A 14,748-nucleotide genomic window follows, 5' to 3' on the forward strand; every position below is an offset into this window, starting at 1 on the left:
GACTCCCGGCCATCAAGGTACCGCATGTGCACATACGTGGGATTAACATCCGTGAGTTCCACCTTATCGATGAGGGGATCATTTTTGGAAGATCGGGCGAATCTTCAGAGCAGCACGGGGTCGGGAGCTGCCAACCATGATGGTAGGGACGTCCCATGAGTGGAGCGACACTGGAACCTGAAGAATCGCTCGTGAGGCGTGACATTGGTGGACGTAGAAAGAAGAGACCTGATGGAATGCAACACGTCAGGGAGCATAGTTTCCCACTGCTGGTCTGGTAGGTTGCGTGACCTCAGTGCAAGACGAACAGCGTTCCAAATGATAGCGTTGTATCTCTCAACCTGTCCGTTACCGATGGGATGGTACGGTGTCATTTTACTTGTGGCGATTCCCCGTTGGGAAAGATAACTTTTGAGTTCACTTGACATGAAGGAGGGACCCCGATCAGAGTGGATGAAATTGGCCGTACCGCAAAGAGAAAAGACTTGATCAAGGCATTTGATCACTGTGGAAGTAAGCATATTGGGACAGGGGAAAGCAAGGGAAAACGTGAATATTCGTCCACCATAGTAAGTAATTAGGTGTTTCGCGTTCAGGAAGGCAATGGCCCTTTAAAGTCAATGCTGAGTTGTTGCATAGGCTGCATAGCATGCATGAGCGAGCCATCCGATGGATGGAAGAATTGCGGTTTTAATTCCGCACAAATTCTACAGGAGGAGCATGTTCTTTTCACATCTTCCGTAGAAAATGGGAGATGTTTAGATCACACAAAGTGCAACATACGGGTAACACCAGGATGGCATAAGTCAGTATGAAGATCCGCAAGAGGCGAAGTTGACATAGAAGAGCAGAATGCCTGCGTGAGGGTATCCGGGGCCACATTCTCTTTGCCGGGTTGATAATGTATGGTGTATCCAAAGGCGGCCAATTCTATCCTCCAGAGTTGTATTTTGTTATTCTTTATCTTAGTGCGTTTCCGGTTATCCAGCATAAAGGCCATGGAGCGCTGATCAGTTATAAGTGTGAAATAGCGACAAGGGAGAAAATGACTCCATTTACATACAGCTTCGATGATAGCCGTAGCCTCCTTCTCGGCAGGAGGATATAGGAGCTCGCTACCCTGCAAAGCTCTGCACAGAAATGCAACGGGTCAACCACCTTGATTCAAGGTAGCAGAGATTGCCATATCCGATGCATCGCACTCGACCATGAAAGGAAGATTTTCATCAATGGAATGAAGCGTGGCTTTTTCCAGTTGTCGCTTGAGGAGGTTGAAAGCTGAAATAACCGTTGCCTCCAACGGAAATGACTTCGCGTGAAGCAGGGGCTGGATCTTGTCGGAGAAGTGGGGTATCCACTTCGCATAATAGGCGAACATGCCGAGTGCCCGACGAAGAGAGCCAAGATTCATAGGAGGAGGGAGCTCCTGAAGCGGACGAAGTCGCTCCGGATCCGGTTTGATGACACCGTTGCCCACCCAATAGCCAAGGATGTTGACTGATGGTACTGATTTCACAGGTTTGGACTCATTTAAGGTTAAGTTGCGACGACGGAGAACGTCAAAAAATTTCTGGAGATTGGCATCATGCTCCTTCTGGTCATGACCAGCAATGGTGATATTATCTAGATATGGAAAAGTGTCCGTTAAGTTCTCCTGTTTGACTAGGCTATCCATTGCCCGTTGAAAGGCGGCCAACCCCATTGGTGACCCCAAATGGAAGGCGACAAAACTGATAAAGCCAACCATTGGCCTCAAAGGCCATATACTTTTTGTCAGAGTCCTTTAACGGTACTTGATGATATGCGCTCTTTAAATCAAAAGTTGAAAATACCTTGTAGTTGGCAAGGTTATTGACCATATCATCGATGCGTGGTAGTGGGTCGGCATCCAGGTTGGTATACTGGTTAATAGTTTGCGAGTAATCGATGCAAAGACGTTTCTTGTGTTACTTCAGAGGATTTTTAACAACGACGACTTGAGCCCGCCAGCTAGAAGGCGAGCGATTTCTGCCTCGATAAAGGATCGATCATCTTGGCTGAAACGTCGTGATTTAGTGACTATGGGCTTACATCGGGGGGAAAGATTGGCAAACAAGGAGGGCTCGTCGAGCGAAGCCGCCGAAAGTGCACAAAACGGTACTGTGGAAATAGTAAGCTCCGGTTTGACCCTCCAAACTCGGAAGTGAGTCTTTTGCGTTGTTTCTGGAAATCCTGTCCCAGGAGCACATCACTGCATAGGTTTTTGAGCACCCCGAGCTGGGTGGAGAAATAAGTGTGGCCATTGAGAATAAGGTTGACAAGACAAAAGCCGGAAGAATTGGTAGTTAGTGTCGTCAGAGCCATTGCAATTTCCCTGTCCGAGGGGTAAATACGCAGTTTTAACTTACTGACAGCCCGCTCACTAATGAAGCTGTCAGAGCTGCATGAGTCAATTAGTGCACTCAAAATGTGTCCATTTACCAAAACCTTCGTGGCTGCATGGGACAGACTTTGGGGAAAAACAGCTGTGATGGGAGGAGGAGCAGTTTACCCTTGACAGCTTAGTAGTGGTTCTTGGGGGAGGAGCAGTTTCATAGATAGCAGCTGTAACCTTAGTAGTGGCTCTTGGGGGAGGAGCAGTTTTATAGATAGTAGCTGCAAAACTAACAGGAGCTCTCGACCGGTATACCTTAGAAAAGTGGCCTTTCTTACTAACAGAGGCTCTTGACTGGCATACCATAGAAAAGTGACCTTTCTTGCTGCAACGATTGCAGGTTGCGTTACAAGCAGGACAACATTTCCTATAATGGAACGCACCTCCACAGAAGAAACACTTCCTTCCAGATTGCCAAGATGCCGCTAGGGCGGGGTCATCATCAGTGATGGCTTCTAGGGTAGGGTTGTCATCCGTTAGGTTAGAGTCATCATCAGTGAGGGCTTCCGCCTGAGACCTAACGAAGGAGTCATTAAAAGTGATAGCAGCAGCCCATGCACGTGGTAAAACATAGGTATCTGCATTCCTCCTTGCTAGGGTTAGAGTTAGGGAACATGCCTGGTCATATGCAGCCTGTAACTCGAGGGTTTTATTCTCCAACAGATGCTGGCATATGAAGGGAGATGCAATCCCATTAATAAAGGAATCACAAATTAACTCCTCCTGGTACTGCTCAGCTGTGACAGCTTTAAGATTACAATCCTTGCTGAGCCTGCAAAGTTTCTGAAGGAATTCGTCAAGTGATTCCCCAGGTTGTTGTAGAGTTGTGGCCAGTAGATGCCGAGGAAAAATTTCGTTTGGGGCCTTAACATATAGTCGCTGTAATATTAGGATAGCGGAGTCATAGTCTACACAGTCTTCGATATAGTCAAACAAATGAGGAGATACATAATTGGCAAGTATCTCTAATTTATCAGGAACAATCTCACCACACACCCTGAGGAAGTTGCTGAAGGTATGATACCAGTGTTTCCATACCTTAGCAGTTGTAGGTGAACTCGGGTCCAGGTCAAGACGGGCGGGTCTGAGTAGTTTGTCCATGATGGATTAATTACTACGCCAGAGTTCCCTTCTGCAGTTGAAGTCGTAGCTGGCTGTTCCCAAAATCACTCAAAGCGTGGAGTCGATATCAAGTTGATTAAATTGATGTAATAAAACTCACTACGCACTTGGTTAGAGTATAAAGCAAGGCTTTAATCAACTTGTTTCAAAACATGGAGGTCAAGTTGTACTTCATTAGTCCCGGTCTTACAAAATGTCCTGGGCAAGCTGGGCCCACGCCAGTGTATTTATACTCCTTGGGCGGCGCCACCAGCTGGCCGTCCAGTGTTATTTCCTGAGTCATTTCTTCATGATGATGAGATTTATCACAGGGTTTATCAAAGAAGAACTACTGAAATCATTGGCACCACAGCTCAAGAATTTTAAATGCTGGAGGTGAATACTACACCCTAAGAACTCACCAATTACTGCAAATAATTTACCTTTTCTGCTGTCTGTTAACCAATACCCCCATACCCACAGCAACCCAAGTACACTTAAGAGGATGGTGATGGCAACCCCTCGGAGTGCTGCTTCACTGATAGTTACCAGTCCATCAGACAACCAGGCCTGGGGAAGGGTGGGTCGATCAAAATTGGACTGTGCAAGGGCCAGCAACGGTTGCTGTGGAGCCAGGAGGAACATTCTTGCTCCTCCCAGCTCCACATTCAGCTAATATTCTTGTTTACAAAAACTTACCTTTTTGGTGATGGCCTCCAGCAGTCACTTATGGACAGCTGGTTAGGTCCCAGCTGATTTCAGGGCGGATCAATTTTGGGAAGGAGTCTTGAAATGGGCATTTGGCTCTTTGCACATGGAAATCAGGGCCGAACCCTTGTTTCAGGCAGGGACCCTGGACGGCACCTTCCATTTTAGACACTTAGGTGCCCATTTTATGCCTGTAAAATGGGAGTGGTGTCAACCAATTTCTAGGCCTCAATCTTGGAATTTAACATCTATTTACAAAATAATTTGGCGTGGTAGGTACAGAAATAATGTTGCATTTATTCATAACAGCATTACCTCTGGAACCTTGATTCAAATTCAGGGCAGGCTAATTGGATCAAAGCCTCTGTCCTCTGACAACTGTAAATATTCTCCAGAAATTAGCTTGGGCAAGCCAGTTTTTAATGGCCATAGGCTCATGCTACAAAAGTTCTGCAATCGGTAGTTGTTAATCTTTACTCAAAGTTCACAAGGATAGCTCTTGTGTAGGCAATGGAAATGTTAATTTTGGGCATAGAAGGTGTTTTGCTTTTAAACAGAAGTGCTTGTTGAGAGCAGTGTAGTGAGAACTTCAATTTACATCTGTTCCATGGTATACAAGATCTGCAAGTGCTTGGTGTAAGCAATGATCCCCAAAAGCAAGAAAGTGCTCTAGTTCCCAGGAATGATGAACATAACCTTGGTGACCACAAAATTCATCAAAAGAGCTGTAGGTTTTTCCTGAGTATCTTGTTAACTTCTGGTACTGACCCCCAACCCCATGCTCCAATCAAGTGTAAAAATACTCAACTTATTTACATTTTATGTTTATTAACAGAATTATATGCCATTGCTATGAAATTAGCAAATCCTGTAGCCACATAACAAAGTGGAAGAGCTTTGGAAAATTCATCTACAAAAATCCCAGGAACTGACATCACACTCTTTTAACACCACTGGGTTTACAGGGGCATGGTCGTGCTAGGGGGAGCATTGGGTTTGGCTAAGTCAAATATTTAACTTCACAGTCACCTCACAGTGATCAGCAATATTTGCATTGCAATGCAGCAATAATGTGAAGATGTTTTAGTTATGATGTGATTGTTTGACTAATTCTGTTGTTTCCCACTTCTGTCAGTGCTATCAATACTATTTACATTTGAGTGCACCATATCAATACATTCTGCTGCTATTCCACCCAGTACGTGCAACAACAACAACTTGTATTTAACTAACGTCCCAAGGCACTTCACAGGAGTATTAAGACAAAAATTTTAACACAGAGCCACATAAGGAGAAATTAGGGCAGATGACCAAAAGCTTGGTCAAAGAGGTAGATTTTAAGGAGCGTCTTAAAGGAGGAAAGAGAGGTAGAGAGGCGGAGAGTTTAGGCAGGAAATTCCAGAGCTTAGGGCCTAGGCAACAGAAGGCGGTGGCGGCGGACCTGTGGGAAACGAGGCGGCAGTGGCGAGGTTTAAAAGGGGCAGCAAGGACCAGGTAGGCCTCAGAGCGGCGGCGGCGGGGGACCTGCGGAAAACGAGGCGGCAGCGGTGAGGTTTAAAAGTGGCGGCGAGGACCAGGTAGGCCTCAGAGCGGCGGCAGCAGCGGACCTGCGGGAGACGAGGCGGCTGAGCGGCGGCGAGGTTTAAAAGCAGCGGCGAGGACCAGGTAGGCTTACCAATCTCCAATCTCAGAGGGAGGGAGAGAAGTAAAAAGTAATCGAAGTGTGACGTCACCAGAAAGCAGGTAAGTGATTGGTTGGTGAGTATTTCTCTCTTTTTTAAACTTTAACTCTGTGGTTTATCGTTTCTAAGCTCTCTGTGGCGTAGCGGGGACTGTTTGTAAACCAGGGCCTTTAAATATATCATTTAACTGTAGTGTAATTGGTGGGATTGATTTGATTTAATTTATTTTGAATGAATTAAAGAGTAAGTCATGACAGGAGAGCTCGGCCCTGTGGTATGCTCTTCCTGCGCTATGTGGGAACTCAGGGACACTTCCTGTGTCCCTGACAACCATGTGTGCAGGAAGTGTATCAAGCTGCAGCTACTGGCAGACCGCATTGCGGCGCTGGAGCTGCGATTGGATACATACTGGACCATTCGCGATGCTGAGGACGTCGTGGATATCACGTTTAAGCAGTTGGTCACACCGCAGGCAAAGGATGCATAGGCAGAAAGGGAATGGGTGACCAACAGGCAGAGTAGTAAGCGCAGGCAGGTAGTGCAGGAGTCCCCTGTGGCCATCCCCCTCTCAAACAGATATACCACTTTGGATACAGAGGGGGGGGATGGCTTGCCAGGGGAAGGCAGCAGCAGCCATCTTCCTGGCACCAGGGGTGGTTCTGCTGCACAGGACGGGAGGAAAAAGAGTGGGAGAGCTATAGTGATAGGGGATTCTATTGTAAGGGGAATAGATAGGCGTTTCTGCGGCCGCAAACGAGACTCCAGGATGGTGTGTTGCCTCCCTGGTGCAAGGGTCAAGGATGTCTGAGAGCGGCTGCTGAACATTTTGGAAGGGGAGGGTGAACAGCCAGTTGTCGTGGTGCATATAGGTACCAACGATTTAGGTAAAAACCGGGATGAGGTCCTAAAAGCTGAATATAGGGAGTTAGGAGGTAAATTAACAAATAGGACCTCAAAGGTAGTAATCTCAGGATTGCTACCAGTGCCATGTGCTAGTCAGAGTTGAAATAGAAGGATATTTCAGATGAATACGTGGCTAGAGGAATGGTGCAACGGGGAGGGATTCAAATTCCTGGGACATTGGAACCGGTTCTGGGGGAGGTGGGACCAGTACAAAACAGTCGGTTTGCACCTGGGCAGGGCTGGGACTGATGCCCTAGGGGGAGTGTTTGTTAGTGCTCTGGGGGAGGGTTTAAACTAAAATGGCAGGGGTTTGGGAACATGAGCAGGGAGACAGAGGAAAGGGAAACAAGGATAAAAGCAAAAGACAGGAAGGAGAAAAACAAAAGTGGCAGACAGAGAAATCAAGGGTTTAAATCAAACATGGCCACAGTAAATAATAATTCTAAAAGATCTAAGAGCATTAAAAAAACAAGCCTGAAGGTTTTGTGTCTTAATGCGAGGAGCATTCGTAATAAGGTGGATGAATTAGCTGCGCAAATAGAGGTAAAAGAATATGATATGATTGAGATTGTGGAAACATGGCTCCAAGGTGGCCAAGGCTGGGAACTCAACATCCAGGTGTATTCAATATTCAGGAAAGATAGGCACAAAGGAAAAGGAGGTGGGGTAGCATTGCTGGTTAAAGAGGGGTTTAACACAATTGTAAGGAAGCATATTAGCTCTGATGATGTGGAATCTGTATGGGTAGAACTGAGAAATACCAAGGGGCAGAAAATGTTAGTGGGAGTGGTATATAGGCCTCCAAACAGTAATGCGGAGGTTGGAGTTGGCATTAAAAGGGAAATTAGAGAAGCGTGCAATAAGGGCACAGCAGTTATCATGGGTGACTTTAATCTACATATAGATTGGGCTAACCAAATTAGTAACGATACTGTGGAGGAGGAATTCCTGGAGTGTATACGGGATGGTTTCCTGGACCAATATGTCGAGGAACCAACTCGAGACCAGGCCATCTTAGGCTGGGTATTATGTAATGAGAAAGGATTAATTAGCAATCTTGTTGTGTGAGGCCCCTTGGGTCAGAGCAATCATAATATGATAGAATTCTTCATTAAGATGGAGAGTGAAGTAGTTGAGTCAGAGACTAGGGTCCTGAATTTAAATAAAGGAAACTACGATGGTATGAGGCGCGAGTTGGGTAGGATTGATTGGGGAATGTCACTCAAAGGGTTGACGGTGGATAGGCAATGGCAAACATTCAAAATCGCATGGATGAAATACAGAATTTGTTCATCCCAGTTTGGCATAAAAAAAACCCAAAAAAGGTGACTCAACCGTGGCTAACAAGGGAAATTAGAGATAGCGTAAGATCCAAGGAGAGGACATATAAATTGGCCAGAAAAAGCAGTAAACCTGAGGATTGGGAGCAGTTTAGGATTCAACAAAGGAGGACAAAGGGATTAATTAAGAGGGGGAAAATAGAGTATGAGAGTAAGCTTGTAGGGAACATAAAAACTGACTGTAAAAGCTTTTATAGATATGTGAAGAGAAAAAAATTGGTGAAGTCAAGCATAGGTCCCTTGCAGTCAGAATCAGGGGAATTTATAATGGGGAACAAAGAAATGGCAGACCAATTAAATACATACTTTGGTTCTGTCTTCACAAAGGAGGACACAAATAACTTCCCAGAGATGTCGGGAAACATAGGGTCTAATGAAAGGGAGGAACTGATAGAAATCAGTATATGTAGGGAAATGGTGTTAGAGAAATTGATGGGATTGAAGGCCGATAAATCCCCAGGGCCTGACAATCTACATCCTAGGGTACTTAAGGAAGTGGCCCTAGAAATAGTAGATGCATTGCTGGTCATCTTCCAAAATTCGATAGACTCTGGAACAGTACCCATGGATTGGCGAGTAGCTAATGTTACCCCACTGTTCAAAAAAGGTGGTAGAGAGAAAATGGGGAATTACAGACCGGTAAGCCTGACATCGGTAGTGGGGAAAATGCTAGAGTCCATTATAAAAGATGTAATAGCAGAGCACTTGGAAAACAGTGACCGGATTGGACAAAGTCAACATGCTTGACTAATCTACTGGAATTTTTTGAGGATGTAACTAGTAAAATAGGTAAGGGAGAACCAGTGGATGTAGTGTATTTGAACTTTCAAAAGGCTTTCAATAAGGTCCCGCATAAGACATTAGCGTGTAAATTTAAGGCACATGGGAGTGGGTGCAAGGTTTTGACTTGGATGGAGAACTGGTTGGCAGACAGAAAGCAAAGAGTTGGAATAAACGGGTCTTTTTCCGAGTGGCAGGCAGTGACTAGTGGGGTACCGCAGGGATCGGTCCTTGGACCCCAGCTATTCACAATATATATTAATGATCTGGACGCGGGAACTAGATGTAATATATCCAAGTTTGCAGACAACACAAAGCTGGGTGGGGGTGTGTGCTGTGAGGAGGATGCCGCGAAACTCCAGTATGATTTGGACAGGTTGGGTGATTGGGCAGAAGCATGGAAATGCAATATAACGTGGATAAATGCGAGGTTATCCACTTTGGTGTCAAAAACAAGGCGGCAGATTATTATCTGAATGGCAATAGATTGGGAGAAGCGGAAGTGCAACGTGACCTGGGTGTTCTTGTGCACCAGTCGCTGAAGGTAAGCATGCAGGTGCAGCAGGCAGTTAAAAAGGCAAATGGTATGTTGGCCTTCGTAGCGAGAGGGTTTGAGTACAGGAACACGGATGTTCTTGCTGCAGTTGTACAGGGCCTTGGTGAGACCACATCTTGAGTATTGTGTGCAGTTTTGGTCGCCTTATCTGGGGAAGGATGTTCTTGCCATGGAGAGAGTGCAGCGAAGATTCACCAGGCTGATACCTGGGATGGCAGGAATGACTTATGAGGAGAGATTGGGTCGATTGGGCTTGTACTCGCTGGAGTTTAGAAGAATGAGAGGGGATCTCATTGAAACTTATAAAATTCTAACAGGACTAGACAGCGTAGATGCAGGAAGGATGTTCCCGATGGTCGGGGAGTCCAGAATCAGGGGTCACAGTCTAAGGATAAGGGATAAGCCATTTAGGACAGAGATGAGGAGGAATTTATTCACCCAGAGAATTCTCTACCACAGAAGGCAGCAGAGGCCAATTCATTAAATATATTCAAGAAGGAGTTGGATATATTTCTTAAGGCTAAAGGGATCAAGGGATACAGGGAGAAAGCAGGGACAGGGTGCTGAATTTGGATGATCAGCCATGATCGCATTGAATGGCGGAGCAGGCTCAAGGGGCCGAATGGCCTACTCCTGCTCCTATCTTGTATGTTTCTACGTTTCTAAGGCATGGTTGAGCGACTATAATCAGGGGTGATTGAGAGGGCAAAATTAGAGGAGTGCAGATATCTCGGCGGGGGGGTGGGGGCGGTTGTGGGGCTGAAGGAGGTTTCAGAGATAGGAAGGGGCGAGGCTATGGAGGGATTTGAAAACAAGGATGAGAATTTTGAAATTGAAGCGTTGCTTAACCGGGAGCCAATGTAGGTCAGCGCGCACAGGGGAGATGGGCGAACGGAGCTAGGTGTGAGTTAGGACACGGGCAGCCGAGTTTTGGATGACCTCAAGTTTACGTAGGGTAGAATGTGGGAGGCCAGCCAGGAGTGCGTTGGAATAGTCAAGTCTAGAGGTAACAAAGGCATGGATGAGGGTTTTTTTTTCCATTCATTCATGGGATTTGGGCATCGCTGGCAAGGCCAGGATTTATTGCCCATCGTAATAGCCCTCAAGAAGGCGGTGGTGAGCCGCCGCCTTGAACCACTGCAGTTCATGTGGTGAAGGGACTCCCACAGTGCTGTTAGGGAGGAAGTTACAGGATTTTGACCCAGAGACGATGAAGGAACAGCGATATACTTTCAAGTCAGGATGGTGTGTGACTTGGAGTGGGACTTGGAGGTGGTGGTGTTCCCATGCGCCTGCTGCCCTTGTCCTGTTTCAGCAGCGGATGAGCTGAGATAAAGGCAGAGATGCACAATGTTACGGAGGTGGAAATAGGCGGTCATAATTATTTTAACAAAAAAAGGCCACTATAATCACAGACTGCCGTAACCAAATCACTCAACAGATTTGCACTCGACACCTTTCACTCAGAATTTCTTCTTTCTTCTCTTGAGCAATCCAGGTTTACCAGTTACACTCTTTAAAATTTCCTAAAAATACATATTTGAGCAAAGAAATTAAATATCCTTATTAAAAAAACATTTCTAATTAACTGGCGGCCTACTTTCTTTAATTAGGGATACTCTTTCATGCACCAAACATGATGAGCCTTGTTCTTATTTCTGAGTTATGTCTTTGTGGCCTTTTGCATTGAGCGTCGTCACATTCATGTTAATCCTCAAATAATTACAATCTGCCTCGAGAACAATGGACAAAACCTTCTGGAACTTGCCATTGTACTCTGCGTTCCTGTAATCCTATTCAATTACAAGTGCTTCCTCTCCCTTAGGTTTGTGCTTTCAGTAACCAAACTTGACAAGAATACCTCACTGCTCCATTCAGAACTGATAGAAATTACTGCGCACATCCTATTTCAAAGTACCCAGCAGAAAAACTAAGCGAGATACAAAGGGCTCGAATTTCATCGGGGTGTTGAGGCGGGATTGGAGGCGTGTGGCGGGTCAAAATCGTGAAATCGGGGGGCACGAACCCATCCCGCCCCCAACCCGCCTCCATGCCCGTTTCACAGGAGGCGGGTACCCGACCTGTGCTGGGAGCCGCCTCCATGAGGCGGGAAGGGGATTAGTGCCAATTAACTGCCTGTTAACAGGAAGTTAACAGGCAGTTTTTAGCCTAATCCCTATTTTTTATCCCTGAAGTGTGGGCTTCCCGACAGCTCCAAACCACGCCAAGTTAGCGAGGCGGACCGTCGGGCTGAAGGACTTGGAGGGTTCGAGATGTCCGGTGTTCAGGTGAGTGATGGGTGCATGAGTGCAGAGGTAAGTGTGTTTGGTGTGTGTAAAGGGCTAAAAATTCGGTCTCGCCGCGCCAGGTCTTTAGTGCCGCATTCCCCAAGCGCCCGCCTGAAATTCAGTAGCGCCGCCCCAAGACGGCAGCGGGCGCTATTGCAGGGTTTGGCCGCCTCGTTTGGGGCGAAGAATGTCAGTTTCCCGCGCCCAGCTGCCGCTGCGGCAACCGATGCGGTGCGGCAGGCTGGGGTACTGCAGGCCTCCTCCTTCTCTTAAGGAGGAGCTGCCTGCAGCCGTGAGATCGCCGCTGGATTCCCCCGGCAAATGAGCCCGGCACCACGGAGAAGTGCCGGGCTCGCGGGAGTCACACACCAATGCCGCGGGGGGGTGGTGCAGGAGTCCGGGGAGGGAGCTGCGGGCAGGCGGCTGCCGGAAAAACGGCCGGCCGCCGCTCCACCTTTATGCGCCGGCCTTTCGGAGCTGCATGGCACCGTTTTGCAAACGCTGTTTGCGGCCGCGATGGGCGAGGCGGCCGCAACTGAATTTGGCCATCGGGACGGTTTACCATTGGAACCGGGGCGCTGCGCACACCAATGACATCATCGGTGCCGGTGCAGCGCTACCGGCTAACGCCGATGTTAGGGACGACCTCAATTTCGGGCGTAAAAAACTTCCGGCGCAACCCACTCTATAGCCAGTAAGTGGGCGCAAACGCAACTGAATTTCTAGGCCAAAGTGTTTAAATAAGTTTTACTTACCTTTACTTAATAATGCAGCCTTCCTTCCTTCAGGTCTCGGGAGTCCCTCATCTCACCGGCACAGAAAGCAGAATGGTCGCGAGCTGTCAAAATCTGCAGCATTCTGCTTTCTGTTCTGGGGAGATCTCTAAATCAGCCTGAGAGGAAGGAATTAACTTGGAGTACAGATTGTCAGTGTTTGACTGCTTCAAAGAGCTGTGAAAAGCTCTTGACAGATGAAATGTCAATCTGTGACATCACCTGTTGCCGGGTGGCCCTTAATTGGCCTGCTGAACCCGCTGGGTGGGCTCAACAAGGTCAATCAAGTGAAAATCGAGTGGGTTGGCCACAACTAGATGGAGGCGGGACTACAACCCCAAAAGTTGTAGTCCCGCCTCCTACACACCTCCATTGATGAAATCCAGCCCAAAGGCCTAGAAATTGGGTTGGGGCGCCAAAGTGGTGCAAAAGTCGCCTGAGCGCAGGATTTAGCGCAGCGTTCGAGGCTTTAGCGATCGTCAGATATTAAGTTTCATTGCCCCTCGAGGGACATGGGGCGAGGCTCGAGGCGCTCCGCGTCCCTCTTAGGGCGCTGAAACTGAATATCGCAGCGCAACGTGCCGCAGCGTCACGCTGCGGTACTGCAGGCCTTCCTCCCACTGTTAAGGGGGAAGTGCATGCAACAGCGCGATCCCCGCTCGCGAGTGCCGGCAAATGAGCTCGGCACCAAGGAGAAGTGCCGGGCTCTTGGGAAACAGCCGGCAATGCTGCGGGCGGGGGGGGGTTAGGAGGCCAGGGACAGAGGTGCTGGCAGGCGGCCGCCGAAAAAGGCGGCCGCCCCGCACCTCCACCTTAACTTGCGCCGCTGCCGGCACAGTAAGGCCCCGTGAACCGGGCGTGGGTAGCGAACGGCGCAACTGTGGCGTTCGTTCCCAAATATCGCGAACGGGGCACGAATGGGGCGCTGCGTACACCGATGACGTCATCGGTGGCGGCGCAGCGCAAATGGCTAATGCCACCATTAGCGCCCCTGCTGAATATCGCGGGAGGCGCAGCCAGTGGCGCTACAGACACTGACTGCCTCTTTAGGCGCTAACAGGTGGCGCTACTCACCCAATTTCTCCCCCAAAGAGTCAAACAGCAGAAGCATCAGAACAAAAATAGATTCCAAATCTTGCTATTAAAAATGTAAATATAGGTTACTGAATGAATTATAGAATCATAGAATACCACAGCACAGAAGGAGGCCATTTGGCCCATCCAGACTGCACTGGCTCTTTCGAAGAGCAATCCTGTTAGTCGCACTCCCCAATCTTTCCCCACAGCCCTGCAATTTGTTTCTCCTTCCAGTGTTTATCCAATTCCCTTTTGGATGCTCCTCTTGAATCTGTATCCACCATCCTATCAAGCAGACCATTCCAGATGCTAACCACTCGCTGCATAAAAAAGTGTTTCTACATGTCGCCACTGGACCTTCTGCCAATCACCTTAAATCTGTGTCCTCTGGTTATCGAAGGTGAATAGTTGTTTTCTTTTAATCTCAAGGGGGTTTGAATTCAAATGTAAGGGTTTAGTTGCACAAAGCCTTGGTCAGACCCCATCTAGAGTACTGTGTTCAGTTTTGGGTACTGAACCTCAGGAAAAATATAATGGCCTTGGAGTGGTTATAGCACAGATTCAGCAGAATGATACCAAGGCTTAAAGGGTTAAATTATGAGGACAGGTTGCATGAACTTGGCATGTATTCTCTTGAGTTTAGAAGATCTGTTCAAAGCGTTCAAAATGATAAAGGGACCCTGTTACATAGTTATGTTGGGACTACATTGTACAAGTGTACTAACACTCAAATCAAGTGTAGCTGCACTACGATGCTGGGAAGGTAGTGCGCAGACGCCACACAAGGCACTGGGAAATATCACCCCGCACCATGCGGCAGGCAGCCATTACAACTCAAATAAAACAGTAGTTTATAATTACAAACTACTGAGTTCAGAGGCGTCATTACAAAGCACTACGAGTGCTAGAAGACATAACATGGTAGCAGCGGTATAAGTGAGTAAAACTTACGCAAATAAAAACGATATCAGATTGAAGAACGAAATTTAAAAGTAAACTCTGCAGCGTTTTAACCGCGAATCGTACGGGCAGCTAAAATGGTGGCGTCCAATGCACTGACCGCGAATATGCTCCCCATCATGAACTGGGAAGCCGACGATATCGTGGAAGCCTTCTGGAAATTTAAG

General features: G+C 47.4%; 1 long non-coding RNA gene across 1 annotated transcript in view; it reads right to left on the reverse strand.

Moving 5' to 3' along the window:
• LOC147114147 (uncharacterized) overlaps positions 1 to 14,748 on the reverse strand; it is a 1,113,696-nt gene that overhangs the window by 240,877 nt on the left and 858,071 nt on the right. The gene's annotated exons all lie outside the window — the stretch shown is intronic.

This window comes from Somniosus microcephalus, chromosome 8, assembly GCF_052327205.1.
Source record: "Somniosus microcephalus isolate GS21.2 chromosome 8, FLI_Smic_1.0, whole genome shotgun sequence".
NCBI lineage: Eukaryota > Metazoa > Chordata > Chondrichthyes > Squaliformes > Somniosidae > Somniosus > Somniosus microcephalus.